This window comes from Palaemon carinicauda, unplaced genomic scaffold (assembly GCF_036898095.1).
Source record: "Palaemon carinicauda isolate YSFRI2023 unplaced genomic scaffold, ASM3689809v2 scaffold152, whole genome shotgun sequence".
Classification (NCBI taxonomy): Eukaryota; Metazoa; Arthropoda; class Malacostraca; order Decapoda; family Palaemonidae; genus Palaemon; species Palaemon carinicauda.
In genome coordinates this window covers 222311-249337 of record NW_027169059.1, presented here as the reverse complement: position 1 = coordinate 249337, position 27027 = coordinate 222311, and the positions used below count along the sequence as shown (strand labels likewise).

Sequence of the window (27027 nt, the reverse complement as noted above, 5' to 3'; positions counted from 1 at the left end):
CAAGGACACATCCTGGAGTCCAGAGAGAGAGAGAGAGAGAGAGAGAGAGAGAGAGAGAGAGAGAGAGAGAGAGAGTCAAGGCTATACACAAAGGGGGTCCTGGGATAGAGATATGCTTATAGGTATCATTATCGACCCCTCTCTCTCTCTCTCTCTCTCTCTCTCTCTCTCTCTCTCTATATATATATATATATATATATATATATATATATATGTATATATATATATATAATATAAATATATATATATGTATGTATACAAAGAAACTGTATATATATTTACATATATAAATAAATATATTCATATTCATTTATGTTTGTTTATAGATACAGTACACATATGTATATATAGTATATATACCTATATTTACACACAGATATATATATATATATATATATATATATATATATATATATATATATATATATATATATATATATATATACATATATATATATATATATATATATGTGTGTGTGTGTGTAAAAATGGGAACATACATAAATTACATAGTGTACAGTGTATGTGTGTCTGTATATATATATATATATATATATATATATATATATATATATATATATATATATATATATCTCATACACCTTCTTCAGCCTTCTACTACATGATCAAATATTAAGGAGTGAAATCGCTAGCCCCACGCCCTTTTCCTTGACAGCCATTTACAGCTTTTTGGACTTGTGGGGATCAAACGCAATCTCATAGATTGGCAATTCGAGCACTTAAAAACTTTTTAAAAGTCAAATTATAAATGAATTAATATATGAAAGTAATTTACATTCAATTAATATAAGAAATTAATATCATTATTATACCTTGCTAAGCTACAACCCTAGTTGGAAAAGCTGGATGCTATAAGGTCAAGGGCTTCAACAGGGAAAATAGCCCAGTGAGGAAAGGAAATGCAATAAGCAATTAAATTATATATGAGAAGTAATGAATAAAAAATATATATCTTAGGAAGAGAAAAAACATCAAAATAGATCTTGCATATATGAACTATGATGAGACTGAGGAAGTTTTGAAGTTCCACCGATTCCACTACCCAATTTAAAGTTTTAAAGGTTTAAAGTCCACTCATGTATGGCAGATGCAAGGGACAGTGACATTGCCCTATCAAGCAGGACAATACCCTACAGACTGCCCATATATACATATGATCAGTGCCCAAGCCCCTCTTTACCCAAGCTAGGACCAAGAAGGCTCAGGCAATGGCTGCTGATGACTCAGCAGATAGACCTATGGGCTCCCCCAAACCACATATCCTTAGGTCACAAGGATGGTGAGGTTGAATTGACCAAAGGAACTAACAAGTTTGAGCAGGGCCCGTTAGGGACGTTACCACATCGGCCACCACAACTTGGTCACAGCTGGAACAAAACTTCTAGAATACTGTGCAGTATTAAGCCTTGGAATGGAGAAGGCCTGGCTATTAGAATTAACTGCATACCTAGAACATCCCGCTACCGAAGAAATGTTCCCACCTGAAGACCTCTGGAAATAAAGAAGCTATGAGTGAATTCCAAAGCACAACCTAAGGACCGAGCGTTCCCTAGGAAGAACCACCTTCGACGGCCCTAGCCATCACGAGCCCAGGCGACAATGTATAGATGCCGAGGTGGACTGATCAAGTTATTAGAATTAACTGCATACCTAGAACATCCCGCTAACGAAGAAATGTTCCCACCCGAAGACCTCTGGAAATAAAGAAGCTATGAGTGAATTCCAAAGCATAACCTACGGACCGAGCGTTCCCTAGGAAGAACCATCTTCGACGGCCCTAGCCATCACGAGCCCAGGCGACAACGCATAGACACCGAGGTGGATTGATCGAGTTGCCTCGATGGATCTTCTAGGATGAATAAGAACCCAGCTTTACGTAAGGAGGCATGACCCTCACAGGAGAATGTCGTAGGGGGGGAGGGGGCTATGGTTAAAGAAGGGGGTAAAGCATAGTGTTCTCGAATGCTTAAATAGATACCAGATGATGGAAGGCACTGTTTATGTCCGTATGAGTAACTTGGAAAATTAGACTTGAATAAAATAAAATTCAGACATCAATATTATCATTATTACTAGCTAAGCTACAGCCTTAGTTGGAAAAGCAGGATGCTATAAGCCTATAAGGGATTCAAAAGGGGAAAATAGCCTTCTGAGGAAAGGAAACAAGGAAATAAACAAAACTACAAGAGAAGTGATGAATCCAAATAATATATTTCAAGAACATAACAACAATAAATTATATCTTTCATAAATAATCTATAAAAACATCTAAAAAAATAAGAAGGATAAATGATAGAATAGTGTGTTCAATTTATAGAAGTAATTTACATTCAATTAATATAAGAAATTAATAAATTTATTTATGAAAGAAACAATATTATTATACCTTGCTAAGCTACAACCCTAGTTGGAAAAGCTGGATGCTCTAAGGTCAAGGGCTTCAATAAGGAAAATAGCCCAGTGAGGAGAGGAAATACAATAACCAATTAAATTATATATATTTTTTATTCATTACTCAAGCAAGAAAACTCTACCCCAAGACAGTAGACGACCATGGTACAGAGGCTATGGTACTACCCAAGACTAGAGAACAATGGTTTGATTTTGTAGTATCCTCCTGCTAGAAGAGTTGCTGGCCACAGCTGAAGAGTCTCTTCTATCCTTAACAAGAGGAAAGTATCTATTGAACAATTTCAGTGCAGTGGTTAAGCCCTTGGGCGAAGACGAATCGTTTGGTAATCTCAGTGCTGTCAGGTGTATGAGGACAGATGAGAATGTGGAAAGATTATGCCAGGCTATTTAATGAATGTGTAGGCAAAGGAAAAATGAGCCGTAACCAGAGAGAGGGATCCAATGTGGTACAATCTGGTCAGTCAAAGGATACAATAATAACTTACATAAAATAAAACATTGCTTCAGCAGACAAAGAACGTGACAATTCTACACTAAAGTCAATTCTTTTTAGTGAGGCAGATTTGCACCGACTTGCAGCGGTGTCCTATAGTCAATTCTTTTTAGTGAGGCAGATTTGCACCGATTTGCAGCGGTGTCCTTTTCGCTCATAAAAGTTTCCTGATTGCTGATTGGTTGGACAAGATAATTCTAACCAATCAGATAGCAGGACACTTTTCCAAGCTAAAAGGGCACCGATGCGAGTCAGTGTCAAATGCGCCTCATTAAAAAAAATTGAGTATAGTATTCAATGGCCAATCATACAATAACAAAAAGATCTCAAAAAATTGGAGGTTCCGCCAAAAAGGAAGGAATATCCTTGTATCTTAAAACATGAACCCCAAATAGAGACAGAAAGGAGGAAGGCCGAAAGAGATGGTAAGGAACTATGACATGGTTTTAATGGCCGGAATGGTCCTTATATATCGAGGTGCAACCAGGGGGGGAAAAGCCCCCCATAGCTGCAATACAGCAAAAAGTTGAAGGAGGTTGAACATCAAAATGGAAAGAAAGGAATCGGGAATGGCACTGAAGTAAAGCCTACAGAGGCGATATAGAGGATCGGAGGAATCGTTAGTGCCGATTCAAGAATATCAGTCTGGGATGTAAAACGTAAACACGAAACTTGGACGAAGAGAAGATTACAAGGCATCTAAACTAAAGGTATAATAGTTTATATGCAAACTTTGAGCACAGGTTTCTCCGGACTATAGATACCCAATTCTTTAAGACACGGTATTTTTGCTACATTGTGGTGAAATGCCAGTTCTTAACACTAACCCAAACAGTATGAAAATCAGCCATACTTTAATTACGGACACAGAGAGAATCAACACCCATAACTACCTCATATAAGAAATATTTTTGTTATAAACTATAACTCCAGAGATTACAATCTTTTTGAAAGGATTTGTCACTTATAAATGGAGACATTAAGACAAAAATATATTGTTTAATGGCACTCGAGTAGTAGAGCAATTGTGCAACAGGAAAGGTTGACTGTGAACATAAATAACGAATGTCCTTTTACCGAAATTATATGTTAATAAGCTACATGCACAAAGCCTTTATCATTATTACGAGAATATCTCCTTGGCATTTTCAAGAAGGTTGCAGACAAGCATTCTGAGAATGTTGCAAAATTAATTGCCTGAACAAACCTCTGAGAACACTAAAATTAATTAAATTAAAACACTGGCGACACATCGTCTCACATGTCTGTGTCTGACGACCTTCATACAAAATGCGACGGAAGATTTGTCACAAAAATGGATAAATGAGAAGCCATACAAGCAATTCCCCCATCTACGCATGCATTACCATCGACGCCTTTTAAGAACATCGCTTGAAATTGCCCACATCATTCATACCCAACCCTGCCACTCCAGCCTAACACACTCCCCTCTTTTATGATTTAACTAATATGGCTGGCAGCAATGTCCTTATTATGCAAGATTCTGAGACATTCATACATTCAGAGGAGGTGGGTGACCAGTACCACCCATACCCGTACCCTTGGGAAAAGCCAGACTCGTTAGCCAAGCTAGTAATATTGTCCTTATCATGAAGGGACAATTTTCAAAATTACGTTGATAGAACAGTTGAAAATGATAAGTTCCAGTTCACAGGTGCTAGAAACTCTCATAGTTATTGAATGAACGACCTTTCGATGCTATCAGTTGCAAAGCAGCAACTTCATATCGTCCGAGAATGCAGTACAATGATTTCATGCATAATCTCTCCATCAAAGTTGAAGGACTGCAATAAAATGTGAAGGCAAATGATGTACATGACAGTCAAGTTTTGTTACAGAGTCTAGATGAAACCCACTCAACCATTTAAAGATGATTTTAATCCAAAATATACATAAATACAAAAGAATTATCATCTTAATGTACATCTTTGAGTGACAAAAAATGCCTGCTAACAAGAATAAATGACATTTAAACAACCAAAACTAAGAGAAACTAAAATTTGAGTTTTTGGCAGAGGGAAAGAAGAACTATCCAAGAAATCTTGGCGACAGCCAAATGAATATTAATGGCAACTTGGTTCTGATATGTCGTTGAGTTTGTGACCTAGGTGTATCACTTGATTAACTTGTCTCCGAGTGCTCAAATACATAATATGGTAAGAATCACTAGATGTAACCTTAGAAGCATTGTTTTTGTGAGGAAATAGGATGAATGTTCTGTTAAGGATATTTTCATTGTGTTCTTACCAGTACTTATTATTGCTATTCCATTGACTACAATCTAACCAAAGTACTACGTAAGAAGGTACAACACGTATTAAACAGACGAGCATGATTGATAAAATGCTGGCGTTCCCCTCACCCCAAGAAAGGGTCACCCCTGTACTGATTGAACTACCCTAGATGCTTGGATGCCAGAAAAACTCAAATTAATCAATAAATAAATTATTAAAGCTACAATAAATTACAAGATTTAAACAATGACTCATCAAGTTAACAGAACCTGACATCCATAATATTTCATAGAATTGCTACACATCGTCCAGCCAACCAATCGTGTTGACGCGAGAATAGTTGCAGATGTCTTCAAGTCATTTGAGCACCGATTCACCTCGACTGTAGGTTATAGAGCTTTCAAATATGTGGCTACAAGATTGTATAACAGGCTTCCACTTGACATCAGAAGAACTGATACTACAATACAGTATATAATTCAATACAATTGCTACACATCGTTTAGCCAACAAATCGTGTTGATCAAATGTTCCCTATACTGTACACATACTCAACACAGAAAAGTACTTTTAACCAGCTTTCATTTTATGAAAACCAAATACCCATAAATTTCCATGTAAAGTACTGCACAGTACGTACTTAATTGTATTTTACAATTTAGAGACCATCGTAAATTGGCGTAAGGTTGGAACTGACGTATGTTAAACCGACGTATTACTATACATACTGTACGTACAGTATATAGTTGGCTGTAAACTGAACCTGTATATCAATCAAATGTAAAAGCGTAAAATGCCACTGATTGCAAATTCCTGATACCAGCTAATGGTTTAACAGTTTCATATTTCAATAATAAACATACCATGACTGATCAAATATACTTAAACTTATTGTAAGCTCCACCATTCTAATTGGAGATCATTACACCAAAACCAGAATGGGAGAATTATCACACTAGAAAACACTATAACTTACAAGAGTAAAAATGTATTTAATGGAGTACCAGGGCAAGCAATGAAAGGAAAGATTGCCAAAGTAGATTAGTTATTACATCAGGACATGGAAGAATCAATATTGGCTGAGTATTATTTTTCATCTCAAACCAGCTATGAACTCAAACTACTGTAATTACTATTGATTGTCCCAATGGAGGACACTACTGTATCGCATGCCAAAGGAAACTGCCAAGGAATAGTTGGACAGGAACTCCTGCGATGCCTCGTTCTAAGGAAATTCACCCTTCCACGCCCTAATTACTCACCAAGTTCCTGTGCGTAGCCCCACCCAAAAACTCTGCCATCTCTCCCCAAACCTATCACTTTGGTTTCTAACAAGGCTGTAAGGGCGTGATAGAATTCCTGTCACCAACTGTACATACTGTATACTGTACTGACGATCTGCCATTAACAGCAGATTATAAAATCTTGGAATATAAAACACATGGGTAAAGGAAATTACGAGTCTGGCCACTAGAACCAAAATAAGAAGTAGGCGCGCACTAGAAAATTGAGGTTTGATAAATGTGCAGAATTGAATAAGATATTAAGCCCATTTTCAAAGGTTTTGCCTTGAGGGTCTAAAAGAAATAGGTGACTTAGTTGTGAGTAGACCTTCTTCCTAAAGGATTCAACTACAGGTCACTTCCCCTTGCTAATATATAGAAGCTGATATGTAACTTGATCTATCAATATTTGACCACTCCACTCAAAAGGATAAGTTAAATTAGACTAAATCAGGTCAGGCAACAATCAATTTACTAATCAGAGGAGTCTTAGGTGAGACGAGGGGGGGTGAAACTATGTTAGGTTAGTTAAGGTTACAAAAGATCACTTACAAAGGACCAAGATGACATAGCAAACTCTATTACCAATGCTACACATAGTACCATAGAAGAGGTTTAACTATGGGCTTAAAAGGACACTTCCCTACAAGGGTTTCCTTATAAGAAACACATCCGGCCCATACACTGGAGGAAGTAAATGCGTACGATGTAACAGCAAAAAAGAAACTGTACAACACGGTGAATGTTAAAGTGATCATACAAGTGTCCCACCATCACTAATTTGCAGTGGTCAACAGTGATGAAAATTGGCCAAGCCCAAAGGACATGTCTTCTGAGGCCTTTGTCCTGCAGTGGACAAGCAATGGATGCATTCGTTATTAATGTGTGTGTGTGTACATACATACACACACACACACACACACACACACACACATATATATATATATATATATATATATATATATATATATATATATATATATATATATATACTTGGATCGATAGATAGATAGATATAATATACATATACATCCATATATATATATATATATATATATATATATATATATATATACAGTATATATATATATATATATATATATATATATATCCAGTATATATATATATATATATATATATATATATATATATATCCAGTATATATATATATATATATATATATATATATATATATACAGTATATATAGATATAGATATATATATATATATATATATATATATATATATATATACATGTATATATATAATATGCATATAGGTATATATATATATATATATATATATATATATATATATATATATATAGATAGATAGATAGATAGATATATATATATATATATATATATATATATATATATATATATATATATATATATATAAATATATATATATATACATATAAATATATATATTCCTTCTCGATACAAATAAATAGATTGATTAATGGTACACATATACACTATGTATGTATGTATGTATGTATGTTCCAAATTTTCCACAACTACCTAAAACTTATCAGATTATTTCCCATACCCATCTGCCTTGACCTTTAGACCTTAGCCAAGCAAATATTTAACGGGAGAGATGCCTTACGGCATATTTGATTTACGGAAATACCACCACTATATACACGGCCACTTGTCCCATTTATCTAAGGCCCATACGAAAAACAAGTTCCAAACCATGCTTAATTAATTCAAGTCTTATCTGCCTTTATCAATTTTTCTAATATCTACTCCTGGCATCATACAAAGCCCACAATGGTCTGTCGATCCCTAAATGGCCTTTCACATCTATAAAGTCAATATTCGGGGTCAAAATTATCTGTCATATCTCGACAGATAAAGATTACAAACGCAAGAGATTGCTGGATCCTATATATGCATAGCTTTATCTTCCGCAGATATCTGCCAAGACAGGATACCAGTCCTTGTCACAATATCGTTATCTCATTGTGAAATGTCATTTAGTCAGGCATATTGTGGCGTTTCAAACTTCGTGCATAATTTATATATTAATTTATAATATAAACTTGGTAAAATTCTACACAGACCTGAGGGTAGACCTTCATAAATGTATATCATAACCTGATAGTTTCTATCAATAAAACTAGTTGATTTAAAACAATTAAAACTTCATTGCTTGAATCTGGAGGTTCCTCACCAGAGTGGGAAAGAACAATTGAAATCACAAACTATATTCATATATTTCGTGAAGTATTATATATATACATTATCAAAATACGCATTCACTTACCATACACAGCGATTGTTCATCTTTTTTGGTCGGTAAAACACGCGAAAATCACTTAAACACAAAGACAAAAACACGCGACACGTGGTCTCACAGCGGGATATTAACAATTAAAATCGTAGAATGTCAACAAAGAGGCATTCATAAGTGCGTGAAAAAATAATAAACTTTATTTATTATAATTTTTCAATATTATAAGCTAATTAGACAATTATTATCAATCAAAATAATAATGATTAATATTATATTATTTTTCTAAACGATATTACTTATAAATATGAATATACATATAAACATATATTACAAATGAACAATTTGGATAAATAATTTTGAAATGAACGTAATGAAGCTTTTCATCACAATTGGGTTTAACAACTTTAAAGATGAATTTATTTACGACGAGAGAGAGAGAGAGAGAGAGAGAGAGAGAGAGAGAGAGAGAGAGAGAGAGAGAAGTGTGTGTGTGTGTGTGTGAGTACGGTAAACTGTTTCAAGCAGTAGAGCCTCGACTGGGTAGTTTCTTAAGAATTCAAGATATGCATCACACTTCCACTTGGGGTGAAAGCGCTTTCTCTCTCTCTCTCTCTCTCTCTCTCTCTCTCTCTCTCTCTCTCTCTCTCTCTCTCTCTCTCTCTCTCTCGTAGGGGATAATACACACATATATATATATATATATATATATATATATATATATATATATATATATATATATATATATATATATATATATATTACCAGCCGTTACCAGTCCGCTACAGAACAAAGGCCTCAGACATGTCCCTCTACATACAATATATATATATATATATATATATGTGTGTGTGTGTGTGTGTGTGTGTGTGTGTATGTGTGTGTGTGTGTATAAATTATTCATATAACTATATATGAATGAAACATTACTACAAATGCTGACGTATCAACGCCAATACATGAATGAAATTACTACAAGTTGTAACCAAAAGGGGAAAAAAAAAGATATTTCAAGGTACATAATGGCAGTATGCTAGCTTATAGGGTGTGTTGTGGCCTGTAGGAGGGACTAAGCTCCTCTTGTCCCTACACCCACCCCTACACCCCCCTAGGGGGGATCCCCGATACACCCTTACGCCCCTACAAAGGTAGGGACTATAGAGATTAGTAAGAGGGGGGAGGGGAATGTGGAGGAACTCAGCTAGCTATCTGCATCCAATATCTCAGGGCTGTGAGAGAGAGTTCTTGGGGCAAAACTGATCGAAGTGCTGTCAGGAGAGAGAGAGAGAGAGAGAGAGAGAGAGAGAGAGAGAGAGAGAGAAAGGCACACCGGGAAGGGACAGGGACAGTGTAGGGGAGAGAGAGAGAGAGAGAGAGATTGAAGGGCATGCCGGTGACTGACTGTGGTAAAGTTGTTTTTCAGTCCCTAGTGAGATTGGCGGAGGGGGAAAGGAGAGGTAGGGGGGGAGGGGAGGAGGATTATTAGTATGGGAATGGAGGGAGAGGGAGGGGGTGAAGCTAGGAGGAGGCTTATACCAAAGGCAGCTCGGCCTATGAGTGGGTGTATACAGGACAGAGAGAAATCACACACGCACGCACTTGCCTGCTTCTCTCTCTCTCTCTCTCTCTCTCTCTCTCTCTCTCTCTCTCTCTCTCTCTCTCTCTCTCTAAGGATGTTGGGGGAAGGTTTGGGGTTAAGGAGGAGGGGGGGGGAGGCTTAGTGACCCTAACGAATGTACTCCCAGATCGCCTGGCACCAACAGCTCCGGCTGCATTGGATGTACTCTAGGCCTATACCAAACATTTTTCCTTTTTTTTTTTCTTATTTTCTCCTTTTCTTCCAATTAAGGTCCTGGTAAAAATCTCTGAAGAATAGGTCTATAGAGCTCCTTCAATCTTGATTTTGATGTTGGCCTGTAAAAGATGTAATTTTTATATATAAATAGTGGAATTTAGGTATGAAATCATTTACTTCTGTTAGACCTATGTACATTTTGAATTCTTGTGAGAAGGTTATTTGTAAAATTATCCTGATTATATATATATATATATATATATATATATATATATATATATATATATATATATATATATATATATATATATGCATGTATAAGATGTTTTTAATGTAGTTTAACTACTTCACAAATAGGCATATAATCCATTAAACATTTAGGCCTACTGTATAATAATAATAATAATAATGATAATAATAAAAATAATAATAATAATAATAATAATAATAATAATAATAATAATAATTCAATCAAGTATACAGTAAGTGAAGAGAGGTACAGTGAGGACTATAGCTGTGGACCACCACAAGCAGAAGCAGTCATTAGGCCTATCATTCTCCATGGCCATCGAGGCACGAAGCTAGGAAATGGGAAATACCAATATACTGCTTTTACTGAACTTTCTATTGTTTTTGTTGTCATTGTTGTTTTTGTTGTTGTAAGTAAGAGTTGATTGAAATAGTCCTATGTGCAAATAGAATGTAAACAGTTTAAGGAAATATGTCTAGGCCTATATATCGTCAACGTATTGTTGTTTAGTAAGAAATATGGTTTAGAAAATAGTTTATTGTGTTTGGCTCATGTACAAGAATAGAAATGAACAATAAAATCTATATTGTTATAGCTTAGACAAGACATAGAAGCTAAATTTTCCATCTAAAATCTACATCTTTTAAAAAAGAAAGATTACAGGTAGACCTATATATATTAAAACACCAAACACCATTTACTAAGTTTTAAGGTAAAAGTAATGACTTAGGCGATGCTAGGCCTATGCAAAGTAAAGGAACTATTATAACTTAGAAAAGTAAAAAAAGGCTAGATTTCCCTTCTAAAAGCTATATATAAAATAACATAGAATACTACTAGACCTATGTATGTTATCATAACACCATTTCCCAAGATTATAAGACAAAAATCATGACTTAGGCGATGCTAGGCCTATGCAAAATAAAGGAAGAAGCAAAAACGAAGTTGTTTTTCAAAAGTTTTACAGCTCCGGGAAAGGAAGACCGTGAGAGAGTGAGTACAGGGTAGCCGAAGAGACCCAGAACTTTGGGGGTATTGGGGGGAATGAGGAAAGGGGGGTAGGCCTACCAGGGGGGGGGAGCCGGTGACGCCCTACTTTCTGGGTGCATTTTCAGAGGCAGAGCCTAGACCTATAGGCCTGCGACCGTATCAGCTTTCCTGTTTTTGTGTAACCCCCCCCCCCATCTCTCTCTCTCTCTCTCTCTCTCTCTCTCTCTCTCTCTCTCTCTCTCTCTCTCTCTCTCTCTCAAGCAGCTTGTGATATGTGTATAATACACTTTTCACACAATATATATGCGTAGGCCTATATTAGAGGCAAGTGTTACTGTTAGTGTGTGATATATTTTTGATAGCCTACATCTCTCTTATTATTATTATTATTATTATTATTATTATTATTATTATTATTATTAGCTAACCTACAACCATATTTAGAAAAGTAGGATGCTATAAGCCTAAAGGCTCCAACTGTGAAAAATAACCCAGTGAGGAAAGGAAATAAGTAAATAGCGAATATATACATATATATATATATATATATATATATATATATATATATATATATATATATATATATATATATATATATATATATATATATAAAACAACAAATGTAGCCGTTTCTAGTTCACTGAAGGACAAATGCCTCAGACATGTCCTTATTCATGTCTGTGGTTTGGCCAATTTTCATCTGATCGTTCACAGCAAACCAACCTAGTATGACTAGTACCGCTTCATTGATCATGGCGATACACAAACCCTTTCACCACGTTAAGGCATTCAACTGGGCTCCACAAGGCACTAGAAGAGTTGGAAGACCCAGACCTATGTGGCTGAGGACTATGAAGCGTGAAGTAGATGATGAATGGAGAAGTATTGATTTAAAAGCTCAAGATAGTGATGACTGACGAAATCTGACCGAGGCCCTTTGCATCAATAGGCGTAGGAGGAGATGATTTTATATATATATATATATATATATATATATATATATATATATACATATATATATATATATATATATATATATATATATATATATATATATATATGTGTGTGTGTGTGTGTGTGTGTGTGTGTGTAGGGGTCCCAAGGGAATCAAAACAAAGCAGGGAAAGGAAGAGAAGACGATGGGTTGACGAGCTAAGAAAATTTGAGGGTATACACTGGCACAGAAAGACCTTAACATAGCTTCTCTTCGGACAGAATGTCATGCAGAGAGTTTTTCCAAATATCTAGATAATTTTAAGGGTTTTTTGCGTATTGTCATGATCAGCAAAGCTGTACTAGTCAGGGACACCATACTATGTTGGTTTGCTGAGAGCGATCAGGCTAAAGTCTCCCACCACCACCAATCCAATCCACACTGGCCAGCGTGGTGATGGAAACTGGACAAACCCTAGACATGAGTAAGGACGTGTCATTAGCCTTTGTCCTACAGTGGACTATATATATATATATATATATATATAGTATATATATAGTATATATATATATATATATATAATATATAGTATATATATATATATATAATATATATATAGTTATATATATATAATATATACCGTTTATCTCTGCCATCAGTCACCTGTCAGAGCTAAGGTGACCTTTAATTTCTCAAGTTGACCTAAAAATACCAAAGTGTCAGGGGTAGGTAGGCCTAATTTACTGACTTCGTCTTTCTTAAACCGGTATGAATAATAATAATAATAATAATAATAATAATAATAATAATATCTACTTAGCACTAAACATTAGTCTACTTTTGTGAAATTTCCTAGTCAGCGTTTTAGATAAGTTTCATTGTAAGCAAAAGTTACCATACTATGGTGACAAAACCGTTATTAAAAATCATATAGAAATAACACATAAAATACATCTAATATTCATATATATCCCCTGATTTAACATTAAATTTTTGCTATGCATCAAGATTTTCAAGCTAGTAAGCCTACTAGAACTTCCAAACGAGCATTTTGTCAACATAGGTCTATGCAATAATTTAAGTATGGCTTGCACAATAGGCCTATATTCGTTATTATCATACTGTCTCCAGGAACTGTTTAGGTCCTTATAATCTCTCTCTCTCTCTCTCTCTCTCTCTCTCTCTCTCTCTCTCTCTCTCTCTCTCTCTCTCTCTCTCTCTCCGGCGATTGCAGAAATGGGAATTTTCCAAAAGTCATTTCCCCCCAGCACCGATAGATAATACCTACACTCTCTCTCTCTCTCTCTCATCGTCTCTCTCTCTCTCTCTCTCTCTCTCTCTCTCTCTCTCTCTGTGCGTCAGTGATTCAGTGTGACTTATGTATTAGTCAGCGTTAGGGAAAATCACACGGATTTGAACAAGGGAAAATTGAGCGGTACAATGTGTCCTGTTCCCCCAATGCACGTAGAATAGGACTATTATGTATGTAGGCCTACAATTACCCTTTAAGACTATTTCAATCTCTAAGGAATAGCTAGAATTGTGGAATAGGACTATTATGTATGTAGGCCTACAATTACCCTTTAAGTCTATTTCAATCCCTAAGGAAATAGCTAGAATTGTTGAATAGGACTATTATGTACGTAGGCCTACAATTACCCTTTAAGTCTATTTCCATCCCTAAGGAAATAGCTAGAATTGTGGAATAGGACTATTATGTGTGTAGGCCTATAATTACCCTTTAAGACTATTTCAATCTCTAAGGAAATAGCTAGAATTGTTGAATAGGACTATTATGTATGTAGGCCTACAATTACCCTTTAAGTCTATTTCAATCTCTAAGGAAATTGCTAGAATTGTGTACTATAGATGTTGGCATAGGCCAAAGAGCAGTCTCATAGTCATTAGACCTATTCCAGTACTGTCCAGTTTAATATTTCCTTGAACAAAATCTTCAAAATCTTGTTTTGTATTTTGAGATTACTTCAGATTGGAGTGAAATCTATCCCGCAAAAATTCATGAATATTGATAATCTTTGCAATAATTGCAAATATATTAGTTTTCAAGCGCAATACAGTAGTACTAATAGGTCTACCTAATCCAGCGATAGTCTCATATCAAACCGTATGTTTCTAACAGTTAATCCATAACATTTCATGCCTTTGCAGGTTGAAAAATCGGCTAGCTATAGCCTCATATCAAACTGCATATATCTAACACTATATCCTTCACATTTCATGCATTTACAGGCTGAAAAATCGGCTAGCTATAGCCTCATATCAAACTGCATATATCTAACAGCGTATCCTTCAATTCATGCTTTTACAGGCTGAAAGGTTAGCCAGCTCTTAGTGTAATGGAAAACCGCCTATTTCTAAAAGTTTATCCATAACATTTCATGCTTTACAGGCTGAAAAATTGTGAAACCTCATATTTCTATAAGGTTATCCAGAGTATTTGAACCTTTACAGGCTGAAAAATCGGCTAGCTTTAGTCTCATATCAAACTGCATATTTCTAACAGTTTTTCCATCATATTTCATATCTTTACAGGCCGAAAAAGACCAGATTTAGTCTCATATCAAACAGCATATATCCACCAGATTATCCATAACATTTCAGGGACTTTACAGGCTGAAAAATCGGCCGAATTTCCCCCAGCTAGAGCCTGTAATCCGTCCACCATGTTGCAAACCCCCTTATCCCCTATCATAGATTAGCCACACCCGCATGACAGTCCAGTGCAACAGGCTCCTCCCAATTGCACAATTATCCCTTGATATCTGCTCCACACAACGCAGGATTGGCGCTAATGACGGCATAGGATGCGATGCCAATTAAGTCTGATGGCCATTAGAGGCTCTAACAGAGCGATTAAGCTAGACAATTAGCCTTTTTAGATGAGAGGGGCGCTGCCCCCCCTCCATTTTGATAGCATTAACATCTCCCGGAGATCTTAATCCATCTGGATGACGCAACATATAGTGCCCTCCCACACGCGGGCCAAACATGCGGTCGGCCTTCTAATATATGCCAATTGCATGCCCCTAATTAATGACGTGGGTTGGAAATGGGTATTTAAGGTGGTTAATGACGTTAAGGACACCTGTGTTTTCGAAATTTCTGGGAGCCATGGCGGTTTTTCGACTTCTTCATGACCCTCTTGTGTTTATCAGTTTGTTTTAGGGAGTCCGTAGCCCATTGGTCACTTCTGTGCACGTGACTTTTCGAGGCCCCGCCCACTTCCTAATAATGCTGGTTTTCACGACATTTCCTTAATTATCATTAATATTATAATCGCTATATAGTTTATTGAGTTGTTTTTTGCCTGTTATTAATTAAAAAATATTTCTAAATTTATATTTCTATATATCTTTACAGCTATAATTGGTTATAAATGCTATATAATCTCGTATAAATAAAGGTATTTTTAACGAAAATCAAAGAAACTGAACGATGAACAGAGCGAATCTTCGATCAAGACTCGCTTATATCCAATAGCGAGGACGCACACTATTCAGTTGTGCCGCAGCTGTCATAGTGGAAAGTAGTATCGTCATGGGCGGTCCCGAACTGTTGTGAAATTGGGCCACGAACTGCACTTACAACCCCTGTTATGCCGAGTCCTCCTAGATTTAGAATGTGTCCAACTAGATCCTTCACTTGATCGTCCAAATTTACCTCGGCGAAGGTTAGTTTGTCAAGATTCATTCAATTTTTGGTCGCCTTAAGCCGAGAGGACTTTTACAGACACCGATTTGTCAAGTTTTAGCTTATATTACTGTTCAAATTTGTCTTTTATTGGTACTATGTATACAACAGGTGTTAGTCGTGGTATACTCGTGTCATTAAATACTGTTTGGGTGTATTGTTAATTTAGAATTAAAGCCGGGACCGCCAAGTCCGTGAGAGTTAGTCTTAGGCATGCAGAGAATTTCCTCCCGTTTAAGACCCACGTGTTGTCCTAAATCTCACGGACTTCGAGTTTCCCCCCTCCCATTTGACACATTCACCTTTTACAAATATATTTGTTGATGTACAAGGTCATGACCTTTCCCTTGACCTTCCTCCGGGTCAGGTCAAGTCACGGAAATACTTGAATTTCACGTATCGGTTATATATTTTTTTCTAGGACGCTCTCAAGTGTGGGCCTATAGCTACGCTAGGACGTCTGAGACCGAAGCCGAAATTTTTGTTTATGGCTCCGACGGAAATTTAATTTTTAAATTCTTATATTATAGATTCATTTTGACATTGATATTAAGTTTGGTATCACTTGGAGAAGGTAAATAGGCCTGTCTTTTATTAATTGGTTTAAAACTGTCATTTCAGTCAATAGGCCTAATATTTTCGTCAATTTATGGCTTGCCATAGCGGTGTATATGCTAATGATATTTGTATCTTAATGGAGAATTTTGTATAAAACTGACAATGTTATTTGTTTCTACGAAATCTGCGTTTTACATAGATTTAGGCTTATACTTTTATCTTACTTTAGGCTGTTGTAGCATGGCCGGTTAGGCATACCAGCAAGAACTCATATTTTGGAAACATGTTATCCTAGGGTACTAATATTTATGAAAATCAAATGATATAGCCTTTAGATTGTGTATTTTTAGAGCTAATCCCATTTCTTATGCATTAGTTAATTTGCCTATGTAGGCCTAATGAAAATTTAAAATTTGCCTATGTAGGCCTAATGAAAATTTATAATTTGCCTATACAGGCCTATTGTTAAAATTTCTTAATATTCTTTGTTGGTTCTTGATATCACTATATATTCATATATATCACTATATATTCATTTGAGTAAAAGGAGGCCTATGCCAAAGGTCTAGATAGGTTAGGTTCCTTCCTGTGCCTATCATATCGAACGGTCTAAAGCTTTGGTAATACTGTATGTATGTTTTTGCAGTTGATGACTTTTAGGGCTGTCTATTCTGATAGGCCTAGGAACAAGGTACTTGATTTGGGTTGACCTCTGCACCCTTAGGTTTTTGGTGACGTCCCTGTTCTGTTTTAACCCTTTTACCCCCAAAGGACGAACCGGTATGTTTCACAAAAGCTATCCCTTTACCCCCATGGACGTATCGGTACGTCATTGCAAAAAAATGCTATAAAATTTTTTTTTTCTCATTTTTGATAATTTTTTGAGAAAATTCAGGCATTTTCCAAGAGAATGAGACCAACCTGACCTCTTTGACAAAAATTAATCCTGTTAGAGCAATTTAAAAAAAATAACTGCAAAATATGCTGGGAAAAAAATAACATTGGGGGTTAAGGGTTGGAAATTTCCAAATAGCCTGGGGGTAAAAGGGTTAAATTTTTTGCTCTTCATAAAGCCTATTTTATTCATAGCGCTGCTTTGCCGTTGTCCTCGGTAAATCAATATAGGGGTATCGGGAGAAAAAACGCAAGATCTTGAAAAAAATTCCCGGGGCTTCATATGGCAATTAATGCGAATACGGAATGCCAAATTTCCTCCTGCCTTCATAGCTACAGGGTGATTTGTAAAAGTAAGTAGATAAATCTAAAGTTTAGATTTGTACGAGAATATGCAGTATTTCTTCTGTTGTCGTAAAGTTTTATATTTACATTTTAACCCTTTTACCCCCAGGCTATTAGGAAATTTGCAATCATTAACCCCCGAGGGGTTATTTTTTTCCCAGCACATTTTGCAGTATATATTTTTTAAATTGCTCTTAACAGTCTCAATTTTTGTCATAGAGAGGTCAGGTTGGTCTCATTCTCTTGGAAAATGTCTGAATTTTCTCAAAAAATTTTTTTTTTATAGCATCTTTTTGCAAGGACGTACCGGTACGTCCATGGGGGTAAAGGGATGGTTTTTGTGAAACGTACCAGTACATCCTTTGGGGGTAAAAGGGTTAATATAAAAAATTATGACCTTATATACACTTTCAGTGTAAGTAGAAACTGAGTATGAGGGTTGAGTTTGACCTCTTCATTCACTTGTTTTTGTCTGTTTTGATTTTCAAAAAATAATTCTTGCCAAAGAGGAAAAAATCGTCAAAATATCTTGGTATCATGCATAAAAAATTCGCTCTCATAACACCTCAGTGTAGAGTTTAATATAGACATTATTAGCAGGGAGCCTACAAAAAAAAAGTTTTTAATTTCTGATTCAATAATATTATTACTTGCTAAACTATAACCTTAGTTGGAAAAGCCCAGGAGTTCCAACAGGAAAAATAGCCTAGTGAGGAAGGAAAAAATATTTTAAGAACAATAACCACATTCAAATAGCTTATAGACTAAAAGATTAAAAAAAGAGAGGAAGAGAAATAAGATGGAATAGTGTGCCAGAGTGTACCCTCAAGCAAGAGAACAATAACCCAAGACAGTGAAAGACCATGGTACAGAGGCTATGACTACCCAAGACAAGAGAACAATGACTTGATTTTGGAGTGTCCTCCTTGAAGAGCTGCTTGCCATAACTAAGGTTGGGGGGTTTGGGGGAGCCTATAGGTCTATCTGCCGAGTCATCAGCAGCCACTGCCTGGCCCTCCCTGGTCCTAGCTTGGGTGGAGAGGAGGCTTGGGCGCTGATCATATAATATATGGTCAGTCTCTAGGGCATTGTCCTGATTGCTAGGGCAATGTCACTGTCCCTTGCCTCTGCCATTCATGAGCGACCTTTAAAACCTTTAAATTGGAATGTAGCCCCTCTTTTCCTGATTTATGTTTTTTATTTTTTTTTACTCTAATGGAAAAATTTATTTATAGCAAGAAATTGCTTAAAAAAAACATTAATTGGAGGTTAAATTAGATCTATATATATGGTAAAAATTCCAAGTCTTATATCACACTAGCATCACAAAACTTTGCCAAAAAGATCATTCTATACTTTATTTCTTTTAATGAGGCGCATTTGCGCCGACACACAGCGGTGCCCTTTAAGCTCAGGAAAGGTTTCCTGAGATCTGATTAGTTAGAATTATCTTTTCCAACCAATCAGCGATCAGGAAACTTTTCCGAGCTAAAAGGGCACCGCTGCGAGTCTGTGCAAATCTTCCTCGGTAAAAAAAATTGACTATAGGTGTGGGAATAACCCTAAAGAATGGCATTGGCCTGCCGTCCCCCCTTAAAATGTCTATCTGATCCAAGTAACCTATGTCTGGAGGTCATGGGTCAACTCGACGCTCTTTATCTACGGGTCAACTCGCCACTCTTTATCTACGGGTCAACTCGCCACCCAATAGCAGACCTTTTTAAGAGGCCAGTGATTGTCTGTATTTTCTATAATTAAAATTCCATGATATTCAAGAAGTAGTTCTGTATAATGTTCTATATAATTATATAGGCCATATCTGTTTTGACGATGTTACTGTTTTTAGAATGATTTATTGTTAGTTTATTCTCATTTATTTATTTCCTTTCCTCACTGGGCTATTTTTCCCTGTTGGAGTCCTTGGGCTTTTAGCATCTTGCTTTTTTAATTAGGGTTGTAGCTTGCCTAGTAATAATAATGTTTGAAATATTTAATTTTAATAGATAAGATGAAAAGTTTTATGCCAATATAAAACTTCTAGAATACACTTCTACACGCTTCTTCTTTCGTGTTATCAATGCATTCTTTCATTAATTTTTTATGAGTGTTTTATTACCAGGTTCTTGAATTTTATTATATACCCTGTAGGTATTTAAAACTGAAAATTATCATGGAGGTATGCTACGAGGCGGTGAGTCGACCTTACTGAATGGGCTGCGACTTAACCTTTGCCCTACCAGAAACTCATGATCTGTCCATATCGGATATAAGTTTTGTAGAAGTTTCTTTTTATCAATTTAATCACATAGTTCAACTATTTGGTGACAGTAAGGTTCCCCCTCCCCTGTGAAAGTCTTATTATAATTCACATTTTGTTCCCAATTTAAAGTCTTGCAAAGCAAATGTTGATTAAAATTTATTTTTCTTTACCTTAATGAAAGCCTTCAATATCACCGTTTTTTTTAATGGATTTGAGGTTAAAGTGGTCAAACTGATAATTTCTTATAGTTAATATTGAGTTACAAATTGAGAGTTGTTATTATAGTGAACTATGCTCTATTCAAGTTCAGTATTTATAGCAATTCTCAAGTAATACTATGCCCACAATGACAAACCCTTAATTACAGTATTAGTTGTAAAACTTTTCTTAGATTGGTGATTCCACTAACTAAATATTTTATGTATGCTCCTTGCTACCAATTTGGAATTGTCTAAAAAAGAAAAAAAACTGGTGAATTTTTTTTTTCATGGCGTTTCCAACCTTATTTAAATATTGTATGTTGGGCATTTTGCTATTTGTTCCTATGCAAAAGTAATCCTTAAGTCCTATGATATTGGAACTTTCTATATGAAAGTACTCTGATTTGAATATCTTGGAAATGCCCTTTTAGAGTTTTTAAGATTTGGCTGTTCCTGAGAGAATCCGAACTTCGTACCGCGGTTTGTGGTGTTCATAGTCTCCTACGCCTATTGACGCAAAAGGCCTCGGTTAGATTTCGCCAGTCGTCTCTATCTTGAGCTTCTAATTCAATACTTCTCCATTCATCATCTCCTACATCGTGCTTCATAGTCCTCAGGCATGTAGTCCTGGGTCTTTCAAACTCTTGTGTTAGGAAAATTAAAGAAATTTTTGTAAGTAGCTTTCTACTAATTGAAGTACTGGGTGGCAACATATATTTTTACCTGTACTGTTTGAAATTGGCTTTGGTTGTGAACCCTTATTAAACCTCAATCGATTGAGCCGGCCAAAATCAATTGGTAATATAGTGGGTTGTCCCAGATAACTTATTTATATCACACCTATCCTAACCTAGGAACTTGGGTAAGGTTGGTCATACTACTTGGTGGGTTGTTGCCATGATATGCAGAAGGGTGGCCCCCATTTATCCTCGGAGAAATCGCTCAAATGCGGCCGAAAAGGCGAAAGATGTCTTTTCTCTTGCATAGTCTATTTTTCTATAGTTTGGCTGAAATTGGGACATGCATGGGGTGACCCCCCCTTAGAGGATTCTCTCTCTCTCTCTCTCTCTCTCTCTCTCTCTCTCTCTCTTTCTGCAGTATTTTGCTGAAATTGGTATTTGCTAAAGAGTTTCTTCCTTATTGGTTTGTGCTGTTTCCCCCTCTCTTCTCAGGTTTTTTTTGCAGAAATTGGGACATACAAAAGTATTTCTTTCTTATAGGTTAGCTCTCTCTCTCTCTCTCATGGAGGGTACTCTCTCTCGCTGAAATTTGTCAGTATACAAAACGGACCCCTCATAGAGGTTGTGCCGATAGCTCGCCAGTGTCCTTTTTGGCCCCTATCAGCGATCGCTCTTTTACTGTACAGTACATCCGTTTCTGCTTGCATTCCTCTAAGCTACATTGTTTACTTCATGCTGTAACTACAGGGGAGGGTTTTCCCAAAGGCACTAGGATGAGATTCATATAACTCTTAATAATTTGAGCCCATATTTTAAGGAAGATATTTATAAAGATTTAAAGTTTTACTGTATTACCTTTAAGGTTAAAGGCCTCTCATGAATGGTAGGGGCAAGTTGTCCTATTAAGCAGGACAATGCCCTTAGAGACTGATCATATATACATGCATATGATCAGTGCCCAAGCCCCATCTCAACCCAAGCTAGGACAAAGGAGGGCCAGGCAAACCTTCCCATCCTTAGTTCACAAGGATTGCGAGGTTGCAACGACCAAAGAAACTAAAGGGTTTGAGCGGGACTCGATCCCCAGTCAGGAGCGTTACCTCATCGGCCACCACAACCCTTTTCGTGCAAGTTCCGGGCTGGAAGAACTTAATGCAGGGATTCCTCGGTGACCTGCTTTCTCTTGTTGTCTGGAGTGTTTCCTAAAGCCTTAGGTTGTTTGAAGCTTTCTGATGTTAAATCTTTAAATCTTGTTTTTAAAACTTTGCCTGAGAACTCACATAATTACTTTACTGCTATTTAATTCTTTATATAAGGGAAGTAGTCGGAAAAGCAATTGGTAAGATACCATATGGCAACCTAAAGGATGGTTGTTCTGTCATTTTATCAATAAATATATAGGGATTAATTTGCACTAGGTGGAAATTTGTCACTGGTAACGGGAAAGCATCTTGCATAGCCGAAGGATACCCTCAATGTATGTGGTAGTATTGTTGATAGGTAACATTGTAAAGTAATTCTAGCTCGCCTGATCTTAGGGTATCCTATTTTACAGTGTGTGGAAGTATCATCGATCGGTATCAGGGTAAAGTAATACCAACTTGCCTCCTTGGAGGTTGCAAGCTACAAAGTTAGGTTGACCAAATGGTTAGATTACTGTAGGCTATGAAATATGAAGGAGCAAGATTAGAACCTGGTTTGTTTGTGGAGGAGTTTGAACTACTTAGTTTTGTTATTTTCATTTACTTTTGGTAAGTTTTTGTTATTAGAAGTATGGAAAGGCACTTGAAAAAGCTAAATTAAAGGTGACATAACTTTGTTCAAGCAGATGTGCCAAGCTTCGGCCATCCACGTGAACTTTTATTTTGGGATAAATCTAAAAATTGGCCATGAATGTGGTTTGCTCTTTGATGATACTATGAGTAGGCATGTTGATTTGAGTGGGAAGACATTCCTGTGTACGTAATGTTAAATAATTTTGTTACTTTCTCGCTTGGAAGAACTGTTCAGTTTTAATAGTCTCGTCTCTGAAACTGTGTTTATTCATCTTGGCTTTTTTTTCTGCAATTCTTATTGTAACTGTCCAACTAGATAGATATTTTAATAAATATGCCGTTTATTATTCCATTTTTTCTTAAGAAGCAAGCAAGTATTCTGCAGATAATTTTTAGTATACAGTACTAATTTTTTTTGGCATTTTTAAACTACATTTTTTATCTGTATAGGTTATTAATGTGAAATCTTAGTTTGGATTTTATTCAAAGCTCAAATAATTAAGTCCTCTTTTGGGGCTTTAGAATATAAATTTCTCTAATAGTCTGTATTTTCAAATTTATATGCTTAGTCAAGCTATGCCAACAAAGAATTTAATGAATTTTAACCCGCATTTATTAGTTATTGTTTCAAAAATGCTGCAAAGCTGAACTAGTGTTTGTCTCGATCATTTATTCATTACCCCGAATGCATGCTCATCATGTACGTATTGCTCTTGCTTGCACGTTTGCAGTGCAGTCTCGATGTTCACGAGGGCCCCTTTGTTCGTTTGTGTATTCAAAATTCTAAATTTTTTATTTTAGAATTTTTTTTAATTGTGTTTTGTAACACACCTTGTTGTTCGAGTCTTGGATATGTTCTATACCGGTACATTGCTTTTGTTTATATGCTGTACTACAGGTATTTCTCTAAATTGAATATTGGCTATTGCTGTCTTGGGAAATTACCCCATGTTCTTAAATGGGGCCGAGCTGTGTCTACACACAAACAAAGCAAATGGTAACAAATTGTAGTGATTGTGTGACTTCCAGCTTATGTGTGTCTTCTGTTTTTAATTTTATGTAGGCAACACCACTTGTACTCTGGTCGGGAAATATGAGGGGCATGTGTTTGATTATATCACAGTTTAGGTTTGAAAGTAAGCTTGGCTGTAGAAGATACTGATTTGTGTAGCATACTTTTTATCAGTTCCACAAGTTTTCAAGGCAAAAGATGTTCTCGGAATTAGGTACAAATGTATTAACTTGTTTGACCTGAAGCTGGGGAACTAGGAAGTATGACCAGATAGAATGGGTGGAATTTTTTGAGGTTTAGAAAGAAGGCAGAAAAACTGCAGTTGAAGCAGGCTTGTGGATTTCACAAGAAAGCTAACATGCACACACAGCTGGTGTTTTTTTCAATTTGTTGGGCACATTGTAACCTGCAATTGGCTGTAGTGGTAATTTTGATACTGCTGGAGTAGTGCAATTGACACCAATATATACTTTACTGCAAGAATTATGAACACACCGTATGGTGTAATGGGGATGTTATAGGTTTACTTGAAGATTTCACTTGCTGAATAGGATAAGGAACCAATTTGTGATCTGCTAAAGAGAAACTAAATAAATGGAACTTTGCTCTACAAATTCAAACAAAATTATGGACATAAATAAGCTGTTAAAATTTACCAGGCTTTGCAGGAAGAACTACTTGAAATCCCAATGGTATGTATTATAGGACTTCACTAAACAATTTTACTTCTGGACCCCTCAAATCTCATTACAGATCACTTTGTGTATTGCACAGTACTGACTTTCTCTCGGATCCTATCTACCTACTGAAGGGTAAAAATGACAGTAGGTGGTTATACATGAGCGCCATCTCATGGGTTACTAGAACTATTCCCAACATTCCTCAGAAATTCCCTACCGTTGATAGAGTCAACACCTAGGAATTCGTTTCGCTGTTATTACTTTATTTTACAATTTGGTGACGTACCTTTTGTCTGATTATTGTAAATGGCTTTCGCTGCCTTTCAAATATCGAAGATATTGATCAACTTCACGGCAACATGGACATATGCGGCAATCCGGACACATGCAGTAATCTGGACTCGTGCAGTCAGGACTTATCCTCGCTGCATGATAGACAAGTGGATGTCTCTCCTTCGCGACACTCTGGATGCGCAGCTAACGCTTCCTAGTGTCACGCTGTTGACATACAGCATCGTAAACGCACGCTGGATGCACGCGAGCAGGACTTACCCTCGCAGCATGGGGTTTACGATGTTGACGCTTCCTTACAACATGATGAAATTATGCTGGAACCTGTCTCTCCCTCGAGACTTACAGAACGTAAACGTGGTGCTTCTCACAATTGGATGGTATCCTTTACGATATTCCATCAGGACAGGTCGAGTTCTTTATGGTATGGAAGACGATAACCGACAGGATGACGCGGTTTGGTCTCCTACCCATTCGACTCAGGAGAACGATGTTCCTTTAGCTGAAGTTTTAGAGGACGAATCTCAGGATTCGCTGCAGGCAGCTGACCTTAGAAAGCTACTGACAGTTTTAACATCTCTGTATCCATAGGACTTTACACAACCTATGACTCAGAGCCCGCCCTCTCAGTTTTTGAAGGGCAGACCCCGAAAAACATCTTCCTTCTTGAAGGTTCTTGCTAGATCGGTTAAGAGAGCTTTCTCAACTCTTAATTAATGGACATCCAAGAGGAAGGATCTAGGGAAGACTTCCTTTTCCTTTCCTCCAACTAGACTGGCCTCCAGATCTTGTGTGTTATTCGTCTGGGGAAGTCCTCAGTTTGGGAGTGCATGCCTCCTCCCAGGGAGACCTCTCCAGACTTGTTAACTCCTCACGCAGGTCAGCCATGAGCAAGTCAAAAATTGTGGTCCAATTCTGTAATGGACCATCTGCTGAAGGGAATTTTTAGGACAATAGAAGACTTCAGCCTTTTAGACTGGACTCGGAGCTCTTGTAGAGGCCACAGACCCTAAGAACGAGGCTCGGATGCATCTGATTGCCTGTCCGGAGAAGGCCGTGAGGGATGGCTCCGTCGATCTTTCCGTCCTTTTTCAGGGCAGGAGTTCTTAAAAAGAGGGCTATGCTTTGTTCCTTCTTATCTTCAGGTTTGTCCCCTTTTCGGAGATCTGAACTTTTATTTGCTATGTTGGGTAATCATCTTTTCCCTCCGGACTTAGTGAAAGATTTGTCAACAGCTCTGGCACTACAGGCTACGGAAAATCTTATCTCAAGGATTGCTGAGAAAGTCCTCCCAGCTAGCTTTTTAGCAAGGAAACAAAAGGAGGCTCCTCCCACTAGTCAGCCTTTTCGTGGGAGAGCCCCTTCAACGGGAACTCAGAGGATTGCGGCCGGAGGTCAAGCTCACAGATTCCCAAGACAGCAAACCAAATCGAGAAAGTGAGACCTACAATCTCCAGGTGCTAGTGGGAGCCAGGCTTTCCCTTTTTTGGTGAGAGTGGAGCCAAAGGGGCGGACATCTGGACGATCAATGTCCTCAAGGAGGGATACATGATCCCCTTCCTGAGAATGCTTCCTATGTTGTCGATACCCTTAGAGTTGACAACCCACTAAGGGAACGAGGCAGCAGCTCTTCAAGAGCAAGTGAACCTTAAGCTGTCAAAATCAGCCATAGAAGTGGTAGAGGATATCTCCTCAGAGGGGTTTTGCAGCAGACTTTTCCTAGTTCCGAAAAGCTTGGGGGGGGGGGGGGTGGAGGCTTGTTCTGGACGTCAGTCCATCGATCAAGTTCGTCAGCAAAGTAAATTTTGCCATGGAAACTTCAGCTTCAGTCCTTGCAGGCACGAGACAGGAAGATTGGATGGTGTCATTAGATCTGCAGGACGTGTATTTCTATATCCCGATACACCCAGACCACAGAAAATTTCTGAGGTTCACGTTCCTCAA

At 36.9% G+C, this 27027-nt stretch overlaps 1 protein-coding gene across 2 annotated transcripts in view; it reads left to right on the top strand.

Moving 5' to 3' along the window:
- Positions 1–16182: 16182 nt before the first annotated feature.
- Positions 16183–27027, top strand: part of LOC137635639 (E3 ubiquitin-protein ligase TRIM71-like) — a 29625-nt gene continuing 18780 nt past the window's right edge. For both annotated transcript variants that reach the window (XM_068368102.1, XM_068368101.1), the window contains exon 1: positions 16183–16368. The gene's annotated coding sequence lies outside the window, so the exon portion shown is untranslated. The remainder of the gene's footprint in view (positions 16369–27027) is intronic.